Genomic DNA, 23,029 nt, shown 5'->3' with positions numbered 1-23,029 from the left:
CTTATGCTTTTGAATGAGTCAGCTGAAGACTAAAGTTTGAAAGGAAATTGAAAAATATTTGGCATTTGGATCTGCTTATCTGTATAACCCAGGATTGACTTGCTACTGTAGGGTATGCAAGGCAAAAAACAAAAATAAATTGGATGATGAGAATCATAGGAGACTAGAGCTACCACTTCTTTCTTTCTTTCTTTCTTTCTTTCTTTCTTTCTTTCTTTCTTTCTTTCTTTCATCTCTCCCTTTCTTTCTTCCTTTTTAAACTAATTTATTTATTCAGAGAGTGAGTGAGCAGGGGGAGGGGCAGAGGGAGAAGAAGAGAGAGAATCTCAAGCAGACTCCATGTTGAGAATAGAGCCGGACTAGGGGCTCGATCTCGTGATCCCAAGGTCATGACCCTAGTTGAAATCAAGAGTTGAACCCTTAACTGACTGAGCCACTCAGGCACCCCTAGAGCTACATTTTCTAATCAGTGTGAGTATGGTGTGCTCTTCAAAGCCATTATTTTGCATATAAAATACTTTTACTTTAAATAGGTCTATATTAGATTTTTATTTTGATAATACATGATTATACTTGAAAAGCATAAAAAAGAAGAGGAAGACTCTTAAATCTCCTGCACTCGATTTTAATCTGTAATAGCCACTACTTATACTAGCTCGATATTTCCCAAGTATTTATAAGAGTGTGTGTGTGTGTTCATGTGTAGTTTCTAATAAATGGTATTTTAGTATATATTCAATTCTAATAATAATTTGAATCTGTATTTCACTCTGAGTTTTTAATGTAAAATAACTAATTAAAGTGCCGTAATGGTATTTATACTATTAAATACTGCATTATTGTCTTGCATATAGAGTCACTGATTAAATTAAGTGAACACAGAAACTAAGTCCTTCCTCAGTATCAGGCTTTCTTGGTTACTTCGAGGATACAAGTGGTCATGAAGTGTAGGTGAAGCAAGGAGAAGCCAAGGACTGTCAACGTTGCTCCCCAGGTCCTTTCTTGCTGTATTTGGGCACGTGCCAGCCACATTTAACATGCAAGGTGTCTAAGAAATGTATGCAGGTACATAACTTTCATAAACATCTCCACTTTATACTCTGATAGCTACACAGCTCATTCAGCATTTTTTAGGGAACCATGCCCCATAGTTCCATAGAGTCTGGATCTGTTTACCACTAACAACCCCAAGCAGACCAGGTACACTCTACTGAAAGCATTTCATAGATAAGGATTCTCCTACTAGTGAATGTCACTCGCAGATTTGCCAGTTGATTCATCATCGGTGTATTTTCAAGATTTGATCAGACACTTTACTTTCTTTTCTGAGACATTCGTAATGAAGGGGAGAAAAGATCGTAGGCTTGCTATACTGCAGACACTTGACAATGACCATGAAATAATCAGTGGTCCATGGGTAAAGCCAAAAGTCTTGGCCCATAGGTCCCATAGCAAGACCAATAAAGCTAGTGGTGATCATGTTTGGTACCTATTTTTCATTTTCTTCATGTTTGAGATAAAATATTGATTCCTCTTTAACATTTCCAGGCAAGCTTGAGTTCTAGCTTCTAGCTCCCGTTTCCCGTAGAGCTTGTCACCAACCCTAAATTCTGATCTTCAGGGAGTCCTCTGAGTGGCATGTTGGATTTGCTCTGTTTAATCCCGCAAGACATCAAACCTACTAAATTTTTTTTTCAAGATGTACCTTAGTAAGGGTCATAACTTATTCTGGTTCCTGGATGTAGCTCTTCATTTGTTCATTTTCTGCATAAACCTAAGCTGCTCTGAATGGAAGGAGAACTTAGTTGTTTCCTGTTGATGTCCACGTAGAAATGGGGATGAGAGATGGGGTAAGTTAAATCACTGGGTCATTTGCTTTTCAGGTATGGAATTCTTCCACTGGAGCTCTACAATGCTTCCACTGGTCTGTCTTTTCCCCTGCTGAGTTTCCCACCTTGCAGAAGACTGTCTGTGATCAAACAGTTGCAGGCAGATGAACACTGGATGATAGGAATAGAGATGGTAATCATAGTTATGTAGCCTCTCAACAGTGTAGTTTTCACATGGAGAATGCATATTCTACTGAGCCAAACCCAAGAAAGAAATTATGTTTTGAAACAGTATGGGAAGAGAAAGCAAATAGTTAATTCAAAAGAGATAAAACAAATGAGCTTCAGAATAGATCTCTGAAATGATTATCACTGGTTTCCTTTGGAAAATGTTCTCTCCCGGACCAAACATTTCACATTAATTAGGGAATGTGCTGGAGATTAAAGCAGCAAAATGTCACTGTGTACCTGCCACACGACCTCACACCTGGTTTTCAGAATAACAGTGGAAACTATGCAAATATTAACCACAAGACATGAATGAATGACCCAGGGAAATGGGAAAGCTATTTCGTAATGTAAAGTTTAAACATGGTCAACAGCATTTGGAGGATACAGTCTCTAAAATTATGTATTTTTCTGGGAGTTCCTGCCCTAAGGTCAGTTTTGTAGGTCCCAAGGGCAACCTGAACCAAGCATTAATACTGTCTTTTAGACAGCTAAGTGGTTTTAGACTTCCTGCTTTCAGGTCTCAGACATTACACTCCATAAAGTCAGCATGTTTTTCTAATCAGATAACACTTACTTAAGAAGTAAACAATGGTCCATCAGTAACTTTGATGGCCAGAGGCATTTTCAAAAAGAGACATAAGAAAGCCCATTTAGTTTCATATCTTCCAGAATTTCTTAGTAGTATGAGACTCAGATGGCTAGGAATCTAGGATTTGAGGGGGTAAGAAATAGGATGGAGCTCAAAAAGGAAAGCCTTTGGTCTTAAATGTTTATATCACAGAAAATCAGGGTTACAACTGTTAAGTCAATCATGAGCAATATAGGTAAGCGGGTATAGGTCGATTAACAGCAAGACGGGGACACTCTTCACTACCTGCATCTAAGAGCTACAAGAAGAATTGTGTGTGCTGGGGGGCTTCCTAACAAGGCAGGTGGTGACAATGACTCACATTTATGAGCACTTACTCTCTGCTGGGGGGCTTCTCCAGGAACTTCCAAAGCATCCCCACATTAACTCTTTACAGCAATCTCATGAGAGGGGATAATTCTGTTCATTTACCTGCCATGAGCCTGATGATCAGAGTCGGTAGGCAGCTTGGGGAAGCTTCTGCAGCTCCAAAGAGGTGGCATGATCCGTCTTTCATCCGTCTGGTGCCAGAGAACTATGTCCTTACCTTCACGTTGTGGTTGGTGACCTTACATTTTATGAGTACCTTATCTGATCTGGAAGTAAATATGCAGTCAAAGATCTGAACCATTTATAACTGAAGGGGCAGCACAGGCTCCCAAGAGAACTTTGCATTTTCCACTGGGGAAACCACCTCTCTCCCGAGACAGCCCTTTGTGACCTGTGAGCAACATATTAGGGACCAGATATACACAGGGGCTCACGGGGCATTGGGCCATAGGACTCTTATGGCCATCAAGGATCCCTGATTTCAGATAGCTGACTTATTGGGTCTTGACCCTATGACTTTTATGACTCTTACATGATCTGTTAGATCCAGTGTCACCTCCTAGTCCTCATCTGTGACTCTGAAGCCACGCAGAGACCTCTGCCCCAGGGGACCAGCACAAGCAAAACATAAAATTTGTCTGTTTTATGAAATATGGGTCATTAAGAGATGTGGCCAATTTAGGTACAAAAGTAAATTATAGGGTGTTTGATTTTTTTTTTAAAGATCTTATTTATTTATTTGACAGAGATTACAAGTAGGCAGAGAGGCAGGAAGAGAGAGAGAGGGGGAAGCAGGCTCCCCTCTGAGCAAAGAGCCCGATGCGGGGCTTGATCCCAGGACCCCAAGATCATGACCTGAGCCAAAGGCAGATGCTTAACCCACTGAGCCACCCAGGCACCCATAGGGTGTTTGATTTTTTAATGTGTTATCTTCGTTGACTGAATTGCCAGTATAGAAATAGTAGCATTTTATTTATGAGTAGTAGACCCCACTGAGCTTCATTGCTATTTTTGTTATAATAACTTTGATTCTTGTTCTCAGTAATTTTTGGTTCCAAGTAGCAGAAACCTAATGCAACTTGATTAAGTTTTAGGAAAAAAAAATACGTATTTGCACACATTGGTGTGTGTGTGTAACTATGTTGGGAGGACCAGGATGTCTGAAGAACTCAGGGAAGGAAATATACACAGACTGAGAGAATGGAACCAGAAACTATAAAGTTCAAAACTGAAGTTATTCTCTTTATCTTTCCAGACTCAGATGGAATCTATTTCTGATGCTGGTGTAGGTATAATTTGTTCTCTGTCTCTGTAGCTAAGCCATCCCAACCTAACAGTGCACAGCTTTTCAAGTTCAGAGCCCACGTGAGTCTTTTAAATCCAATTCCAAAATCTTTGGAGTGGAGAACGTAAAGGACCTAACAGGAGTCCTTGGTGATCCTGGGGCAGTGAGGTCAGAGGGGGTCCTGCTGGCTTGTCATGGGCCATTGGGAATAAGCCATTGAGAGGATGGGAAATGTTCTCCCCACGGAGGAGTAAGCAGGTGGGGGCAGTGATTAGTGCGGTAGATTATGGCAGCCTCTGATCCACCTGTCTGGACATTACCTGGTATGAATTTGGATTTTTGGTCATCTGATGCACTACCAGGGCTTACCGTCCATGTGATTCCCTACTGTTTGATGGACAATGCTGTTTGGAATTTTCCTCTGTGTTTGAATTAAGGAATTTAATATAGGGAATGTAAGTGTTGCACTTAAGGGTGTGGGTTTTACCTTCAAACTCACTTCCATTTGCAGCCCAGCATCGGAGCTTACTAGCTGTGAGACCTCGAGAGAGTGACTGAACCTCTCTGTGCCTCTTTATTCAGTTCTATACAATGAGAGGAATAGTAGTGACTACCCATGAGAGTTTTGTGAGAAGTAGTTGTTTGAATACATGGGTGCCCTCACAACAGGTCTTGTCACGTCGGGTTCTCCATAGAGCCCTTATTTGGCAAGAGATTTTGTAAATTCTGAGATTTTGTAATTATGAGATTAAATATGCTTAAGGATTTTTACACATTAATTGACTGAAATAAAAGTCAGGAGATTAAAGAGAATGTAAACACTGAGAGGAAAATGAGCAAAACGGAAAAGGAGAGACTGCGAAATCGTTACGGTCTCGTGATGACTAGAGAGTGCTTTGGCCAGGTGGAAGGTTGGGTTAAGCTCAGCCCGTGTGGCCCATTCCTTGTTGGTCTCTGCTGTGGGATGCCCTTCCCCCATCCCTTCATGCCAGGATGGTCCAGAGAAAAGCCACATGCAAATTCAGTAAATTGTAACTGGGGAGAGCAATGGGCATTTTGGCTCCAGTGGCGTTGGAAAAAAATTGGGAGAAGTTTGGGTGGAGAACACAGGATGAGATCGAGAGGGAGTGGGGTTAGCTGTAAATAGGAGGGTTTCTTCATCTATTCTGGCTGGCAGCTTTTCCACATGGGGGAAATCCTGGTGTGGACGATGGTACACTTCTGCATCCTGGTGGCTTTTCAAGTTGGCCTGAGCCCCTTGCCCTGTTGTCACTTCTGGCTTAATTGATTGCCTCCTCCTTCCCCCCCCAGCAAATGGCTGCTCCCAAGAATGGTCAAGCCTTGCTAAGGAATATAGAAAATCCAATTATAGTAACGGCAAAAATAGTGGATCATCTTTTTTTTTTTTTTTTTAAGATTTTGTTTCTTTATTTGAGATAGAGAGTAAGTAAGAGAGAGAGAGAGAGCACGAGTGAGGGTCAGAAGGAGAGGGAGAAGTAGGCTCCCTGCTGAGGAGGAGCCCGAAGCAGGGCTCTGTCCCAGGACATCAACTGAGTGAAGGCAGACACTTAACTGACTGAGCCACCCAGGTGCCCCAGCAGTGGATCATCTTAAAAAATGTGGGCTCAACATGTTGCGCATTTTATTTGCAAAGAGATGGCCGACACTTTTGATCTGTCAAGTGGCGTCATTGGTAAGGTGGGATAATAGTTCTTGAGTCTGGGATAGGGCTAGGGTTTCCAACATGTTGACCTTCCCATTCTCTCTTTCCAGAACACCCAGCCCAGTTATACCACAGGCAGGCTGGGCGGTGAGGTGAAGTATTTGAAATGTGAGCATAGTGTTCTGCATCAGAGCAGACTGTACCACATTTCCCCCTGGTTCAACTTTTCCAATTTGGTAAAAGAATTACTGAAGACAGACTGATTTCTGATCCTTCTAGAAGCAAATGATGTATTTAATTATAGGCTTTCTACCATCCTCCGTTACTTTTATTCTTTCAACGTTGCAGACTGACCCCATGGTATTGAAACCCTTAGTCAGACTCACTGAAAAATAACTGTGTAAGTTTTAGTTTTAAATAAGTACTCGAAAAAAAATTTAATTAGTTGTAGAAATGAACCTTGAATTATTTCTGTGAAATCAAATAATGGGCAAAATCACCTTCGGATGTCCTGTTTCTTATTAAAATTTAATTCAAAGATCAAGTTTTTTTTTTTAAATCTGATGAAAGCACTTAGAAATGTTCATTTGTTCATTTGGCTTTACTGATTTTGAGATAAGCTTTGATAACAGTATGTTTCATTTTGCGGTGAGTAAAGCTTTGCTTTGCTCAAAATGCAGCTGTTTACTTTTTGAACTGATCAATATTATTACACTGTTGTTGTGTGGGTAATATATTACAGTGGTATTTACTGAAAGTCAGTCTTTCTGAAAGAGAAGAAAGTGTGGATGTGGTAGGTACCATCACCCATCATACCAGGAGTTTTTGAAGAGAACAGTGTTAAGGAGACTCGCTTTAAGAAAACAGGCATCGTGTCTTCTCATGTCTGTATCACTAATACCCTCGCCTACTGACTTGCGTGTAGTAGAGCCTCAGAAAACATGTCTGGTGTTGAATTAAGTAAAATTGGATCTTAGGTCTCCCAGCATCCTGAAGAAACGGACACCTAAAATTGAAATATGTAAATACAATGGCAAATGAGAGGAGCTTTCTTTTAGTTGGGGAAGATGGTACTGGGGTTAATAACGGTCATCACAAATAGAACAGAAATAACAATAGTAGCAAATCCACACTGGCATTTTCTACATGCCAGCTGCTAAGCTTATAATTTTCCCTGGATGCCCTCATTTGTCCTTTTGGCAAGGTGCTTGTAGTGTCCCTCTTACAGACGAGGGATCTGAGACCAGGTCAGCTCGAGTACTTTGCTAAAGATCTCCCCTGTGGGAAGTGTCAGAGTTAGAATTTAAATTCAGGCAGTTTGATCTTAGAAAATGCCTTCTTCACCACTGCTAATTTTCTTTCCTTTCCACATACGTTGGCCTCTACTAAAGGTCCAGTTAAAATTGATTAGCTAATATCCAACAGATTCTAGAACCTGTCTTTTAAAGCCCGTGGAGACGTAAGACTCATTGGAAATAGCAGTCAGATTCCCAACAGATTTTCAGGGACCAGATTTTGTTCTTCTTTCATTTATAATTCCTTGTTGAGCTCCCTCAAACCTCACCTGAGAAGTACTTGTTTCCTGGATTTACGGGTCCATGTTTTTTCAGTTGAGCTATGAACTAGTTTCTCTGTGAGCAGCCACTCGCTGAGGGACTGAGGGAAAAGAAATATTCAGGTAGAGGTTGTGTGTGTGTGTATGTGTGTGTATGTGTGTGTGTGTGCGTGTGTGTGCAGGTGTGGGCACGTGTACCTGCATGCCTGTGCATCTATATACTTTCTTTTAGAAAACTTAGAACTTGTAAGACTTTGAATTGATTTGGGAACATGTGCTTTGAAATATAGATTTTGCTGAGGTTTCTTGATATTGAAAGGTACTTATAGACAGTGAGAATACATGCTTTTTCTCCAAGAATATGAGTTGGCTGTGAATCCCAAGTTTGTTCTACCATTCTGGGTAACAAAAGACAAAAAATACAAGATAGGATACCAACGGTGACTTTTTTTAAAGATTTATTCATTTGAGAGAGAGAGAGAGAGCACCCCCTGGGTGGAGGGCCAGAGGGAATGATGAGAAGCCGACTCCCCACTGAGTGGGAATCCAAAACGGGGCTTGATCCAGGGACTCTGAGATCCTGACCTGAGCCAAAGTCAGATGCCCAACTGACTGAGCCACCCAGGCGCCCTAAGATACCAAAACTGTGTTACTAAGTGTGGTGGTGGACTAGAGAAAATAATGCTTTGAAGAATTAGAAGCTAAGGGGTGCCTGGGTGGCTCAGTGGGTTGGAGCCTCTGCCTTCGGCTCGGGTCGTGATCTCGGGGTCCTGGGATCGAGCCCCGCATCGGGTTCTCCGCTCGGCGGGCATCCTGCTTCCCCCTCTCTATCTGCCTATTTGTGGTCTTTCTCTGTCAAATAAATAAATAAAAAATCTTAAAAAAAAAAGAATTAGAAGCTAAAAGGCATATCATTTGAAAGACTAATTTATGGATTTTCAAGAAAATTCATAATGAGAGATATATTTTGTACTGTGACTTACTGTACCCAGGCATATGTGTATAGATGTGCACGTATGCACATGTGCACATACATGTGCATGTATGTGTGCATACGTATATGTGCATGGTTATATGTAGAACAGACACCTGTCTGTTCTGTATAAAACAATAGTGTATGAGATAACACCTACCTTATGACATACGGTACATTCTGCTACTTTCAGTTATGTTTTCTTTATGTTTTATTTCATAACATGATATTGGTACCCCTAGCAGTTGCACATTAATATAATTAGCAGGAAATTGAAAAGAACTGAGAGTACATATAAATATCCATGCCTTATACATATATGCCCATCTCTCATGATCACTAAGGACAAATGCTAGAGTCGTTACAATCTATGGATCAAAAATGTGGAAACATTGGGGTGCCTGGGTGGCTCAGTTGGGCCTCTGCCTTCGGCTCAGGTCATGATCTCGGGGTCCTGGGATCGAGTCCCTCCTTGGGCTCTCTGCTCAGTAGGGAGCCTGCTTCCTCCTCTCTCTCTGCCTGCCTCTCTGCCTATTTGTGATCTCTCTGTCAGTAGAAATCAATAAAATCTTTAAAAAAAAATGTGGAAACATCTAACAGGTTTTTGGTTCCCAGGGCAAGTTATTTCACTTCTACAGACATTTCCATTTATTTTACTAAATCTTCGAATACACGTGTTGAATACCTGCTCTGTGCCGGGACCATCAGCTTGTCGTAAAGCAAACAAGTCCCCTGACCTCATAGATCAAAGACCAGCGGACAAACGAACATTGAAAGATGTCTACATTAACTATATAATGAAAGATTATGGGAGATGTCAAGAATATATATAGCGTGTTCAATTAACACTTGAATGAGAAGTTTTAATTATTTAGTAATGCCAAAGAAAATTTCTAAGTAAATGAAATGTAAACTGAGATTGTGGGAGGAATTGGAATTGTCTGGGTGAGAGAGATTCGAGAGTAAAGTAAACAGGCCTGAATCTGGAAGGAACTCGTCTGAGAAAAAGAAAAATCAGAGACTGAGGCCGGAAGGGGAGTCTAGACAGATGAAGAGAACAGGTGGGCGTGAATCAGAATATGGGCCATTCTAAGCATAGAGGGGAAGTGTAGGGGGCGTTTCAGTAGGGTATCTCAAGATTTTGCTGTATTGTTCTATTCTATTCTATTGTATTTTTTCATTTCATTTACGATATCTCTGCTGGTGAATGAAAAATGGGCTGTAGGGAGCCAAAGTGGAATGAGTTTGAGCTAGATGGTCCCTGTGGCCACTGAGGCTTAGACAGTCTGTGACTCTGTAACCTTTGTATGACCAAACAGCTGTATGATTACCCCAGACAGCTGGTTTCTTTTTTTTTGTTTTTGTTTTTGTTTTTTTTTTTTTTCCCCATCATTTGGCTTTCAATGGTTGTTTTGGTGGATGAGAGAAAACTAATGACAGATCCTTTTCGAGGACCTCAGGTGATTGGCTGGTGCTATGTCTTCTTCCAATTTCTTTTTCACCAAACTAGACACTTGCCACCCTGACTTTTAGGAAGCTGGGGCATGGAAGGAAGCATGCTGCATGGACGACCTATCAGGTTATGTGTAAGCTAGCTCGGCCGACGTAGAAGATAGGTTTTGAAGACCTACTAATAAAATTGTCTCTGTCTCTACCAATCAGAAAAATTCATGGGTCAATTACATATAGATGTATATTTAAATGTTTTTTTAATACTTCCTTTGATTTTTTAGAGGAAAAAAGAAAATAAATGAGTATCAGCTGCTTATTTTATAATCTCGTATTTCCAGGGTAGCTTCAGAGCCAAAAATTATTATAGCTAATCTCCTCCTCCTGTAACATTGAGATTTGATGGTCTGCATAAGACCCTACCTTAGCGAGGAAAGCTTACGGTATCTGTATTTATTATGGAAGGAAAGTAGAACTCTTCACTTTAAAAGTAGCCTTAAAAAAGATAAAAGCTAAAATTAGTCTTAGAGTTATTAATCAGAACTTTTCTGCTTATAAGTGAACTGAATTCGTCCTTAACCTAGTCCAGGAAGAAAAGAAAATTAAAAAAAAAAAAGGAAAATTCATTATCTTAGGACTTAAGAGGTCCTGGGGTAGACATAATTTCAAATAGATCTATGGGCTCAAATAGCATCATAGGAATTTTTCTACGTGTGTGTGTTGGGGGCGGTGGGGAGTCTTCTCTCTCGGGCACTCTTTCTTTGTGGTGGCAAGATGGCTACCAGCCGCTCCAGGATTATACTCTACCATCCTCCTTGGTGCCATTTTTTAAATATTCCAGAAAAAGTCCTAAAATAAGTCTCATTTGTCCTGTCTAGGTCATACACTCCTCTTGGAACCCATCAGTATCACTGATGGAATGGACAATGCTGATTGGCTGGGGCTGGGTCATGTGCCTCAGCCTTTTTCACACACCTCCCTTCTTCAGCAGCCAGGCCTGGGCCAGATTTACCCAAACACTTGGACTCAGAGAGGCAGAGCATCGGCTTCCTCAAAGGACAGTCAGTTTTCAGTGTTGAGAGGAAGATATAAAAGGGACTTAATGTATGCACAAGAGATACCCCGGACCTTGTAATTTTCACATGAACAGAACACTTCTCTCTCTGGCCTTTCGTTACACAGAGCCTAGCCCACACTTTGGCACTCTTTGAAAATAAACTTAATCCCTGAGATTCCTCTTATATAAAATATAATTTCCTACTTGCCCTATGCATTGTACTTAATCAAAACTTGATTATAGAAGGCATTGGATGGGAAGTAGTGTTGAATCTTTGAGTCCTTCAGGCCAACACGAGGGATTTAGTCTGATGAACCACAATATTAAACGGATAGTGGGAGTGATTAGTGAAAGACTGAAGAGCAGGGGAGCCAAGGAGTCCCCACTGCAGGGTGGTCAGAGCCCGTGACTCAGTGCCATTGACCTTCTCAGGCTTTAGTAAATCCAGTTGGAAATTCTGACAAAGATCAGTATGTCACCATAAAGAAGACATTGAGTTTGAAATGACCTTTTTTGAATAAATAGATTAGAAAAGACAACAAAATTAAGCAGCAGCCTTGAGACAGCCAACACAGAAATCTGCAGGGGGGGATGACATGACCTTTGGGCTTCTGGCCTTCATTTCACTGTCCTCCAGCCACCAGATATTTTCCAGCTTCTTTGTCTCTCCTTTGTGAGGACTCTAGGCTTCAGTCACATTTGAGCATGTTAAGCTATTAAGTTTAACTGATCATAGTGAATGTTTCTGGCTTGGGATCCTTTTGTGCTATCATGTCGTGGATCTGGAAATGGAAAAGAAGGTGGGGAAGCAAGGCTTTGGAGTCAGGCGTCCCAGGGTTCATGCCATGCCTCTGCTGCTTTCTCACTGTGTCTTTGGACAAGGGACTTAATATTTTTGATTATGTTTCCTCACTTGTCAAATAAGGATACCTACAGTTCCTACCTTACACTTATTATTATTAAATAATAAATATGTAACACAATTCATTTTACCAATGCTTAGCAAAGTGCCTGGCACATAGTGAATGCTCAGACAATACTCAGGAGAGTGAAAGTTGCTATCAGTTGCCTACAATGTGTTCTTCCAGTTAAGGGCATTATCAGTTTGTCTTTAGTTAGAATTGTTAGATGGACAAGCCCACTACTGATTAACTTGTGAACTGTAATCCTATATCATCAAGTGGGATGCCTCCTTTCTTTTATGTCCCCTGGGAAAGAGGTGAGGAGAAAGGGAAGTCAGAATGGTATGATTTCTCGAGTTGGAGGATAAAGAAAGAATGACAAATTGGGTTTCTCAACATCACTGACAGAGACATTTCCTCTGGATATACAAATGCTTTCTCAGCTCTCTTTTTTAAATGAGTACCTTGGGTGAGAGGGCAGATGTGAGAATCAAGCACTTTATTCCTCCATTTTCACATAGACTCAAGTATAAAATGAAGATAAAATGTAGTTTTCACTTGTCTGTGCCAATGCATGGCAGTTCCGAGGTTTACAGCATCTACTGTTGTCAATACTTGGTCTTGGAATGCATTATTTAGTTTGGCTGTGTTTTGTTTCAGCAGACTCACCTAATTATGGTTTGCTGAGGCTCATGCTGAAACCACTGTGAATTTTCTAAGTATATCCCAATCAGCAGTGGGGAAAATTGGCCTAGAAAACTCTTCTTGGCAGAAGGATAATGGCAGACTGGGATAACGAACACATCGGAAATTATTTGCATATGGATAATTGAGTCTTGACTGTAAGCAACAGTCATTTATGTACTTTTGCTGGAATACTCAAATAGTTAGTCATTTTACCAGACAAAAAAGAGATCAGTCACATCTCTGGGGGAATACCATCCCCCACAAAAAGGACAAAATTATTGCTTGATGAGGTTTATAGATGGCAGCTGGTTATTTGAATTGTTCTCTTCTTGCCTGGAAGATGGAGAGCATTACCGAAGATGTTTGATAACACAAATAAATGTAACCTATTTCAAAAATTTCTGAAATTGAAACAAATTTATATATGTTTGTGTATATAGACATGAATATTGATTAGCACTTAAAATCGAATTTTGTAAGTTTGGAATTAACATCTTGTGTCCCATTGTGTTTATTGACATACTCATTTTTTGATGTGCCTTTGTTTTTCTGAAATATGTACTTTTAGTACTGTCAGGTCTGAAGTTCCATGATTTGGTCCCAAACTTTCACTTAACTCTATTTTTAGGATTATAATACTATATGCAAGTCTAATATATAATATAATATAATACAATATAATATAATATAATATAGTATAATATACCAGTCTCTTTCTCTCTTTCTGTCTGTGACAGATAAATAGGCAGAGGTCTCTTCTACCTGTCTGTCTCTCTCTCTCTCTCTGTGTCTCTCTTTTTATATGGATATATGGATCTATCTACTACGTCTACTATATCTGTATATATGTATATATGTATTTATTGACATTAAAGGATACAAATGTAAATGTACATTTAGATATCGCTCTCTGTCTCTGTCACTTTCTCTTTCTATATATACAGTTGATCCTTGAATGACACAGAGATTCAAGGTGCTAAGCCTCCCCTTTCCTTGCCTCCCCCCCGCATTGTCAAAAATCCATATATAACTTGACTTTCCCAAAACTTAACCGGAAGCCTTACTGATAACATAAACAGTCAATTAACATCTGTTTTGTATGTTAAATGTATTGTATATTGTATTCTTATAATAAAGCTAGAAAAATAAAATTAAGAAAATCATAAGGAAGATAAAACACATTACAGTACTATATTGTATTTTTTGAAAAAATCACGTTAGTGGATCTGTACAGTTCCAACCTGTGTTGTTCAAGGGTCAACTCTCTCTCTCTCTCTATATATATATAAATATTTATATACTCTTTCATATGACATACATAATATATAATTGGTATACTTATAATACTATGTATTATTCTCTCTCTATATATATATTATATATGTTATACACACATATGTACAGAGAGAGAGGGAGAGAGGGGGGAGACATCTTTGTCTCATCTTTGCAGACATCTTTGCAACAAAGTTTAACACATAGAATTGTTTGTTATTTTATTGTAGAGCTATATTTTGAATCCAAGGCTTCCTGTAGGTTGATTTTCCCAAAGTATGCCGCTTACTTCTTTGGGCAAGCTACGTTTTTATGGAACTCAGATGGAACACTAAGTAGCATTCAATGATGAGACATTGGTTTTCTTTTCTTCTGGTTCCTTCTACATTGTGTCAAGCAGAAACTCCTGGTTTGGGGGCACCTGGCTGGCTCAGTTGGTTAGGCATCTGCCTTCGGGTCATGATCCCGGTGTCCTAGGATCCCACCCCATATCAGGCTTCCTGCTCTGCAGGGAGCCTGCTTCTCCCTCTCCCTCTGCTGCTCCCCTGCTTGTTCTCTCTCTCTCTCTCTCTGTCTGAAAATAAATGAATAAAATCTTAAAAGAAAGAAAGAAAGGAAGGAAGAAAGAAAGAGAGAAAGAAACTCTTGGTTTGGTTCTAGTAGGTACTAATCCCTCCCTGACTCTCAGTAATCTCTATTTTTAACGTTGACAACAGACCTCAAGCAACCAACAAGGCTTGGAGAAATTTTGCTTTATTTTCAGTTAAATTTTATTTATATCCATGTTCTATTTGTGTCAAACGATATTTATTTATTTATTTATTTTTGCTTGTTTGTAATATTTTTAAGTACAATATAAAGTGTTGTTAAGGAAGAAAATGAATCAATTTAAAAAAAAATTTTACATCAGTGAAAGTGAGTTGATATGCAAACTTTGTAATTGGCAGTACAGCTATTACTGGATAATAGGAAAGACAATCCTAGGACATGATTTCACTTTCTGATGAGTGCTGTTCTCCAGACATACGCTTACCTTTCTCCATGAACAACGCATTTTCCAGTTATAATGCCTTAGCTGACTGTTCCCTCTCTCCCTCCTAGGTCATCATAACTAAATTCTAAACAGTCATAAAGGTCAGGTTCACACACTGTGTCTATGAAGTTTTTCCTTATCTCATAGCTGAAAATGTTCCCATACTGGTTTCCCAGATTATTTTATATCCTTGAAGTCCTCACCTACTTTTCACATGTCCTTATAAATATGCTTGTTTTCTCCTTCTGTCATATACATGCTGAAGGCAAAATCTGTGTCTAGTACAGTTGTCTGAATGCATCAGCACCTAGAAGAATGCTTTGGACATAGGGACAAGACTGACATTCATGGAATCAATAAATTCATATGTGAGTGAATAAAGACAATTTGAATAGGTACTTGATTCATCAGACGCTTTGCCATTTTGCAATGACTCAGGCTCACCTTAGGAATATTAAAATTTTGCTTTCCAGAACACCAAATAACCCAGTGTTAATAATTCCGTGTTAATTGCCAAGGTATTAGAAATAATCTGGGGCCTGAGACATGAATTAAAAACAACAACAAAAAAAAACCCCTCTAACACATCATTTCCTAAAGAAATCATTTGGTAGAGCAAACATACTTCATAAAAAGGGAAGAGAAATGAACTTGACTGACTTGAGTTTCTTTTCTTTTCGACTTGAGTTTTCTGGTACCACCAATGCTTCTGTACCATTCACTTAGAAGCATTTTCTGAAAATGTCCGTGAATGGAACCTCCCCTGAGGTGATGGTCTTCCTGTGCTCCCTGCAGGGGGATGCAGCGGATGGAAGAGAATGATTTAAGGTGCCCAGTGGGCTCTGTGGGACTGTAACCGTTTCTCTGGCTGATTAGCATTCCAGATGCTAAAGGCCAGCCGGCAGAACTCAAGTGAACCCTGTTCTTTAATCAGCCCGGCGCGGATGTGGCCCCTGACTGGGGCTGGGGTTCTGTGCCTTCCCCATCCAAGGCTCTCTCTCTTGTAACCTCTTCTTTGTTTCCCCACCGCTAAGATTTTCTTCTCTGCTACTTTATCTCCTTTTTTCTCTGTCAGTAAGACGATTCCCCAAATACCTCGGGGTGTAGTCGAACTTCTGGATGTTCATTATCTCTAGATTCCCTCTGCTACAGATATTTATTTTCTGCAGACCTCAGTCTGCAAACAAAACAATAAACCTTGCTACTTGTTATGGCAGCAGAGTTTTTCTCTTTCCAAGGCAGTTCAGAGACCTTAGCGTCTGTATTTTTTTTTTTTTAATCCCTCTAGCTTTTCTGTTTCTCAAAAGTGAAATTATATGCCAGGGATCATTTTTCATGCCACCTCTCTCCCGAAATAATCCGAACCATTGGATTCTCTGATCTTCTTTCCTTAATCATTGCGACAAAACCACTTACAGATGAAGACTGCATTTCTGGAAGTGGCGGGTTTTGAGGCAAAGGTGCTTGAAAAGTTATGAGTGGGCTTTCAGAAAAGTGAGAATGTACTTGAATATGTTCTCTTTTGAAAACCTCACAGTCCAGGGGAACCTGGGTGGCTCAGTGGGTTAAGCCTCTGCCTTCAGCTCAGGTCATGATCTCAGGGTCCTGGAATCGAGCCCCACATCAGGCTCTCTGCTCAGTGGGGAGCCTGCTTCCCCTTCTCTCTCTGCCTGCCTCTCTGCCTACTTGTGATCTCTGTCTCTGTCAAATAAATAAATAAAAATCTTAAAAAAAAAAAAAGAAAGAAAAGAAAGCCTCACAGTCCTTTTCATAAAGAGTCAATTTAAGGACCTGTTCAAGTTCTTTGAATTCAGATCAGATCATATCTGAGATTGAGGCTGCGTGATTTGCATTGTATTCCGTGAATATTTCAGAATACTTTACCCTCCGTTTTTATGTTCCTAGGGTCACTATTGTTCCAAGTAACTGGTCAATACCAGAGGCCTCAATTCAAAATGCAGCTTTTATTTCTCTAGCACTCATAGGCTACAGTAACCAGGAGAAGGAAGAGTGCTAGAAACAACAGATAGAAACAAGAGGGAAAGCAATTGCTGAGTAATGTCTTTTTTTTCTTTTTTGCTTTTTCTCTTTTTTCTTTTTTTCTTTTTTCTTTTATTGCTTAAAATATGCACTTCACCTTATTGAGTGACATTTCCTCGATTAGTAATATTTACTGTAAGCACTGGGTAGTTACAGTGAGATGGTCACCAAGAATGAGAAAATCACATCAATAAGTTCCTTTTCAGAGTCGGTGTGTGTATTACTTTTGCTCGTTTTCCGGTGCATGAGACATAAACTCTACTGTAATGAGTGAACCAAGTGAACATTGATGTTTCTCACGTAGTTAAGTGGGCTGAAGAAGAAATCCAAGATGAAATGGTAGCTCCATGATGCTTTGGTATGTAGTTCTGCTTTGTTTTTCTCAACCATATGGCCTCTACTCATGACTTCAGAGTTGCTGCAGAAGCCTATGACTTGTGCATTCCAGGCAAGGAGAGGGGAGGGGTAGAAGCCACAAGGCAAGGGCCAGGCAGGTGTACTTCCGTTTTTAAGAATGTTACAGCTTTCCATGCAGTAGATTCCTAAATGTTACCTAAATGTTATAGATGAGAACTATAGATGAGAACCCCTGCTACGAGGAATTTCAGGAAGGGGAAACTTTGATCTGAGTAGATTGCTACGTAGAAAAAACTCAGGGGAAAGATCCTTGTATAGAGCTCATAGAGCCTTCTTAACGTAGAAAATCGGCATGTTGTTGGATAGGGCAGAAAACATGCCAACTCATTTCAGATTAGGTCCCTGATTTATTTTATTTAATAAAGAAAATGTCAGCAAGCAGAGGAAATAGAGCAAAAGTTTGTTTGTGAGAAATGTTGGCAATTCCCATCCTACGTACTGCCCAGCAGAGGAAATCTGAATTAAAATTAGAGAGCTTCATGCAGTTATATGAAGATGATTTGTGTGTGTGTGTGTGTGTGTGTGTGTGTGTGTGTGTGTGTGTTGGGGGGAAGGGAACCAAGAAAATAAACAGTTCTATTCTTAAAGCAGCATTGATAGTGATTTCCTGGCTCCATTATCTACTGGATGTATGATAGTAACCTAGTTACTCAACCACATTTTACCTTGGTTTTCTCATTTGTAAAATAGGGATTATAATAATCCCAAGGAGATTCTGTCCTTGACCAAATTTTAGTAGAGCTCCTCTGAGCCCACTGTCTGACCTTGAGCTTACATCTCTACTCTTGGCCCGAATCCTGCTAAGTCTGTTTAGCCAGACGCTCCCACCCTTGGTACATGATCTCCATTGATATCTGACCAAATTCTTCACCCTCCAGGTAATATCTCAGTATCTTATCACTCTGGCTTGCCTTTACCTATTAGGTTACTTAGCAAGAACTACCCTAACCCCTTAGTAATTTTCTGTCTGCCAACTACACCTCCCCACTCTGGTCCCTGGCTATAAATCCCCATTTTCCCTTGTTGTATTAAAAACTGAACCTAATCTTTCTCCTCTGCTGCAAAACCAGGGTGCACTAGTTCCCCCGAAAAAAGAAGTCTGCCTCCTCCTTTTAATAAGTGTCATGAATAATTTTTTCTTTAACACTACCTCCTGGGATGATTGTGATAAACAAATTAATATTTGCAAAACATTTCATGGCAGTGTCTTTTACATAAATGGTTATTAAAGGAGTGTTAACCAGTCTGTGGTGTGGAAGGAATTCCTTACATCTTTGTCGGGCACCAGGTTAGCTTTTTATTGGATCTAACTGATCTGTCCTATTCACTGTGGTGGTCTTAGTCTCTGGCATATTGTGGGAGTTTGGTCAGTTCTTACGGAATTTACAAGTGAAGCTTAGCTGATGCCAAAGCATTTTTGGTTCATACTTGTTTGTTGCTGTTTCATCAGCACTATTGTAATTTCTATGTAATATGGTGAAGGACTCAGCAGACAGACTTTGTGTAATTCCATTCTGTATGAGAGCAGATTTTCATGGCATGTTCTTCAGATGTCTTCTGATTATGACTTGATTTTACATGAAGCTTGATTGTTATGTGGCAACGAAGGAAACACAGTCTTATCTTGCCAACCTGAGCCTTCATCATTCCTTTGATAGTTGGACTTTTCTCTCAAATTAATCAATTGACATTGTATCTACCTTGTTTTATTTTGGGGGGGTGGAATTTAAGACTGTTCGGTTTGTCTCAGGGCCTGATCATTTTTGGAAGCAAGAAAATCTGATCTCTAGGGTTGTGGTGAGAATGTCTGGACTGTCCTCGTAAATGATTCCATTGAACTCCTTTTAATTTTCTGTTTTTATCTCTTCTCAGCTGATTTACAAATTAAGTAAGTAATTTACTTGGATTAATTCTGTTTAGAATCTAATCCCAGCTCCACAATATTTTAGTTGTAGCATTTGGGCAAATGATTTAAGCTCTCAGTAGGTCAGTTTCCTTGACTATAAAATAGGCTTCATAATAGTGTCTGCTCTCTGATAGGGACATGTAGGTTAAATGAAATAGTCCTCTGTAGTATTAGAATGGTTCCTGGCATGTAATAATTGCTCAGGAAAAAAGAAATAATATCCACATTTGCCGGTTAATTCATCGTTTGAAACAATTTTTCTATTGTTCAGTTGACCACAGATGGATAAACAAATCATCAGTTCTGTAACAAAAATGATCCATCACTCTAAGTATTTGTTTTTTTTGGTTTTATTTTGCTTTGTTTAAGATCAAAAGATGGAGTTTTGACTGAATTTTTCTATCAGGTTTTGTAAAACCATAAACAGAGAAACTGCATTTTAGGTTAGGCCAAGGGACTGTTACTGAGTTTGTTCAGGACGTCATTTTGGCTGTACTGTTGTTAGTGTTCTGTAGCTACATGGGACTGCTACGTGCTCTAGGACATATGCTACAGCCCCACCATCTGCACTGACTGTATGTACTACACAGCAGACCCTCGAACCACACGGTTTGAACTGTATGGGTATGTGCAGATGTTTTTTCCAATAAATACAATATGATGCAGTAAATATATTTCCTCTTCCTTATGATTTTCTTAATAACGTTCTTTTCTCTAGTTTACTTTAAGAATGCTCTATATAATACGTATCATATACAAAATATGTGTTGATCTACTGCTTATGTTACCAGTAAAGCTTCCGGTCAACAGTAGACTATTCGTAGCTAAGTTTTGGGACAATCAAAAGTTAAATGCAGATTCTTGACTGTGGGTATTGATCACTTACTAGACATTTTGCAGATGATACCGCATTCTATATATTTTTAAAAATTTTTTATTTAAAGTCAAATGACTTAACATATAGAGTGTTGTTAGTTTCAGGGTAGAATTAAGAGATTCATCAGTTACATATGACACCCAGTGCGCATTCCATCAAGTGCCCTCCTTAATGCTCATCACCCAGTTACCGCTTCTCCCACCTACCTCCCCTCCAGCAACCCTGTTTGTTTCCTAGAGTTAAGAGACTCTTACGGTTTGTCTAGGTCTCTGTTTTCGTCTTATTTTATTTTTCCTTCCCTTCCCCCGTGTTCATCTGATTTGTTTCTTAAATTCCATATATGAGTGAAATCATATAGTATGATTCTTTCTCTGACTGACTTATTTTGCTCAGCATAATACTTGCTGATTCCATCCATGACATGGCAAATCACAAGATTTCTACTGCATTCCATTTAAATCTGCAGTTCATTCTTCTGAAAATTGCCACGTTTCACGCCTTATGTGGCAAAATGTAACATTGTACAATTTTTAAAATGGGGTTTTTAAAGGAAATTAGTAATGAAATAAGATAAATAACTAAAAGTAAATTTTAATAAACTTTCCAATGCAACAGTTTTTATATTTCTGGAATGTACTAAAACTTTTCAGTTTCACTTGAAATTTTAGCTTTCTTTATTCCACTTCCTTATTAATATTAGTAGAGGCTGTTGAAAGTTATAAAACTGTCAACATTTTTCTAAGTTCTAAGAACCATAAATTTAGATTAATTCATATTTGTCTTTGTTTCCCTCCTAATTTAACTAAATTAGTTAAATTTATTATTTATTAGTTAAATCTCACTGAATCAGTGAGATTTTAGTGTATCTATTTGAAAGTGCTATTTGCATTTTTCCTTATATGTTTTCTTCTTCTTCTTTTTAATGTATTTATTTGACAGAGAGAGATCACAAGCAGCAGAGAGGCAGGCAGAGAGAGAGGGGGAAGCAGGCTCCCTGCTGAGAGAGAGCCCGATGCGGGGCTCGATCCCAGGACTCTGAGATCATGACCTGAGCCGAAGACAGAGGCTTAACCCACTGAGCCACTCAGGCGCTCCCCCATATGTTTTCTTAATGAAATTCATTCTTGGTTTTTCTACTGGGCTGTGGACAGTAAAAAGTCAGAAACTTTTTGTTGTAATCCAAGCACCTAGTGTTTGTTCACTGAGCAGCAAGTAACACAGATAGTATGTTTACTGACTAAGTGGAAATGTGTATAGAAAACTGAAAGGAAATATATGGAAATGTAACATGAGAAATCATTGTTAATAGCAGCCTGCTGACAATTTCGTGCATGTTCCTGTCATTTTTTTTTTTTTTATTGTGGGTGTACTTTTAGAATTTAGGTGAGATTAGTTCTTTATATATAAAAGTGCAAGTAGTTTCCTTCCAAGAAAAGTTTTTTAAAAAGTAGGCTCTGAAGTTATTACTTAAAAAAAAAAATCACCTGATAATGAGAGTTTCTTCCCCCCCCAACCCGCCCCCTGAATTCATGTTCCTGCGGGTGCTTTAAAGCTGGGGTTATTAATGTCGGGGGCTGTGGAAGCTCAGAATCCGAGTGTGTCTGGTGGCAGTGTCTCTAAAGAAGGCTGTGGTTTGCAGAAGAGTCAAGTTGGACAGGCAGAAGGGATCACATAATGTGTCACGAGCTTCTAGATGAACTCGGTGTGACACCAAGTTGGCAACAGCTCTGCCTTAGAACACAGACTCACATATCCCTTATTTGTAATTCTGGAGTACAAAGCGTTCTGAACATCAGACTTTTTGGTTTTGGTAAAACTATGCCAAAATTCATGTGGTGATAAAACATAACCTAAACCAAGTTGAGTAACCCTCAAGGCATGAGTAACCCTCATTCATACATTAGACTGCAGAAATAGTAAGATGATTGGTTACCAAGTAACTGTAGTCCCCTTCTAGAACTAAAAAGTTCTCAACACCGAATCAAATTCTGCCCCTTGGGTTTCAGATAAAGGATTGTAAACTTGTGTTTGCTTGGAAAACGCTTAAATTTTTAATAAGGAGACAGTATGGCATGGCTGTTAAGAGTTGAGCTCTAAAAACAAAGTCTACTTTACCATTTACTCGGTATGACCCCTTGAGAAAGCTACTGATTCTCTTTATGCTTCAAATTCCTCCTCTTACAATGAAGTACCTAATTTTCATTCATATGGTTGCTGTATGAATGTACACATAGTGCTTAACATGTTACATTAGTAAGTCTTCTGCAAGCATTGGCAACATGCACACTTTCAAGTATACAGTGTTTTACAAGTTTGTTGAACACAAGAATGAGAAGGGGACAGTCAGGAATAATGCTAATTATGGGATTTGCTTATCAAATAGCCAATAACATTTGACAGGGGAACAACTTCATCTCAAAATGTAGACATTTAAAAGACATACCCTAGGATAATAGCACTTTGCTTCACTGAACAAATATTGAATCTCTAGGTCAGCAAATATCCAGGGATTATCCCTGAATAATTATTCTGATAATTGGGACTTTATAAAGTGATGTTCAGTTTAACTGAGTGTAATAATTTATTAATAACTATTTGAGGAGAAAAAAAGTAAGGCAATGTAGGATAACATTTTATAACGTATCCAAATACGCTCGTTCCTTATTAAACACGCAACACTGAATGTTCTTTGTTAAAATAAAATCATTCAACATCATAGTGTGTAAATTATTGATAGGATCATTTGAACAGTTTCCTAGTGGAATTCTAGTCTAGTTTTCATTTTTGGGACACAGTGTCCTTCTTCTAGAGAAAACCATCCGCAGGTAGTCAATTTCTCGTCTATTGGCTTTTTATGTCTCTTACATGGAACTAACATCATTCTCTATTTCCAAA

The sequence above is a fragment of the Lontra canadensis genome, unplaced genomic scaffold (genome assembly GCF_010015895.1).
Source record: "Lontra canadensis isolate GAN:19392208 unplaced genomic scaffold, GSC_riverotter_1.0 scaffold65, whole genome shotgun sequence".
In the NCBI taxonomy this organism is placed as follows: domain Eukaryota; kingdom Metazoa; phylum Chordata; class Mammalia; order Carnivora; family Mustelidae; genus Lontra; species Lontra canadensis.
This window is presented reverse-complemented; position numbering follows the sequence as displayed.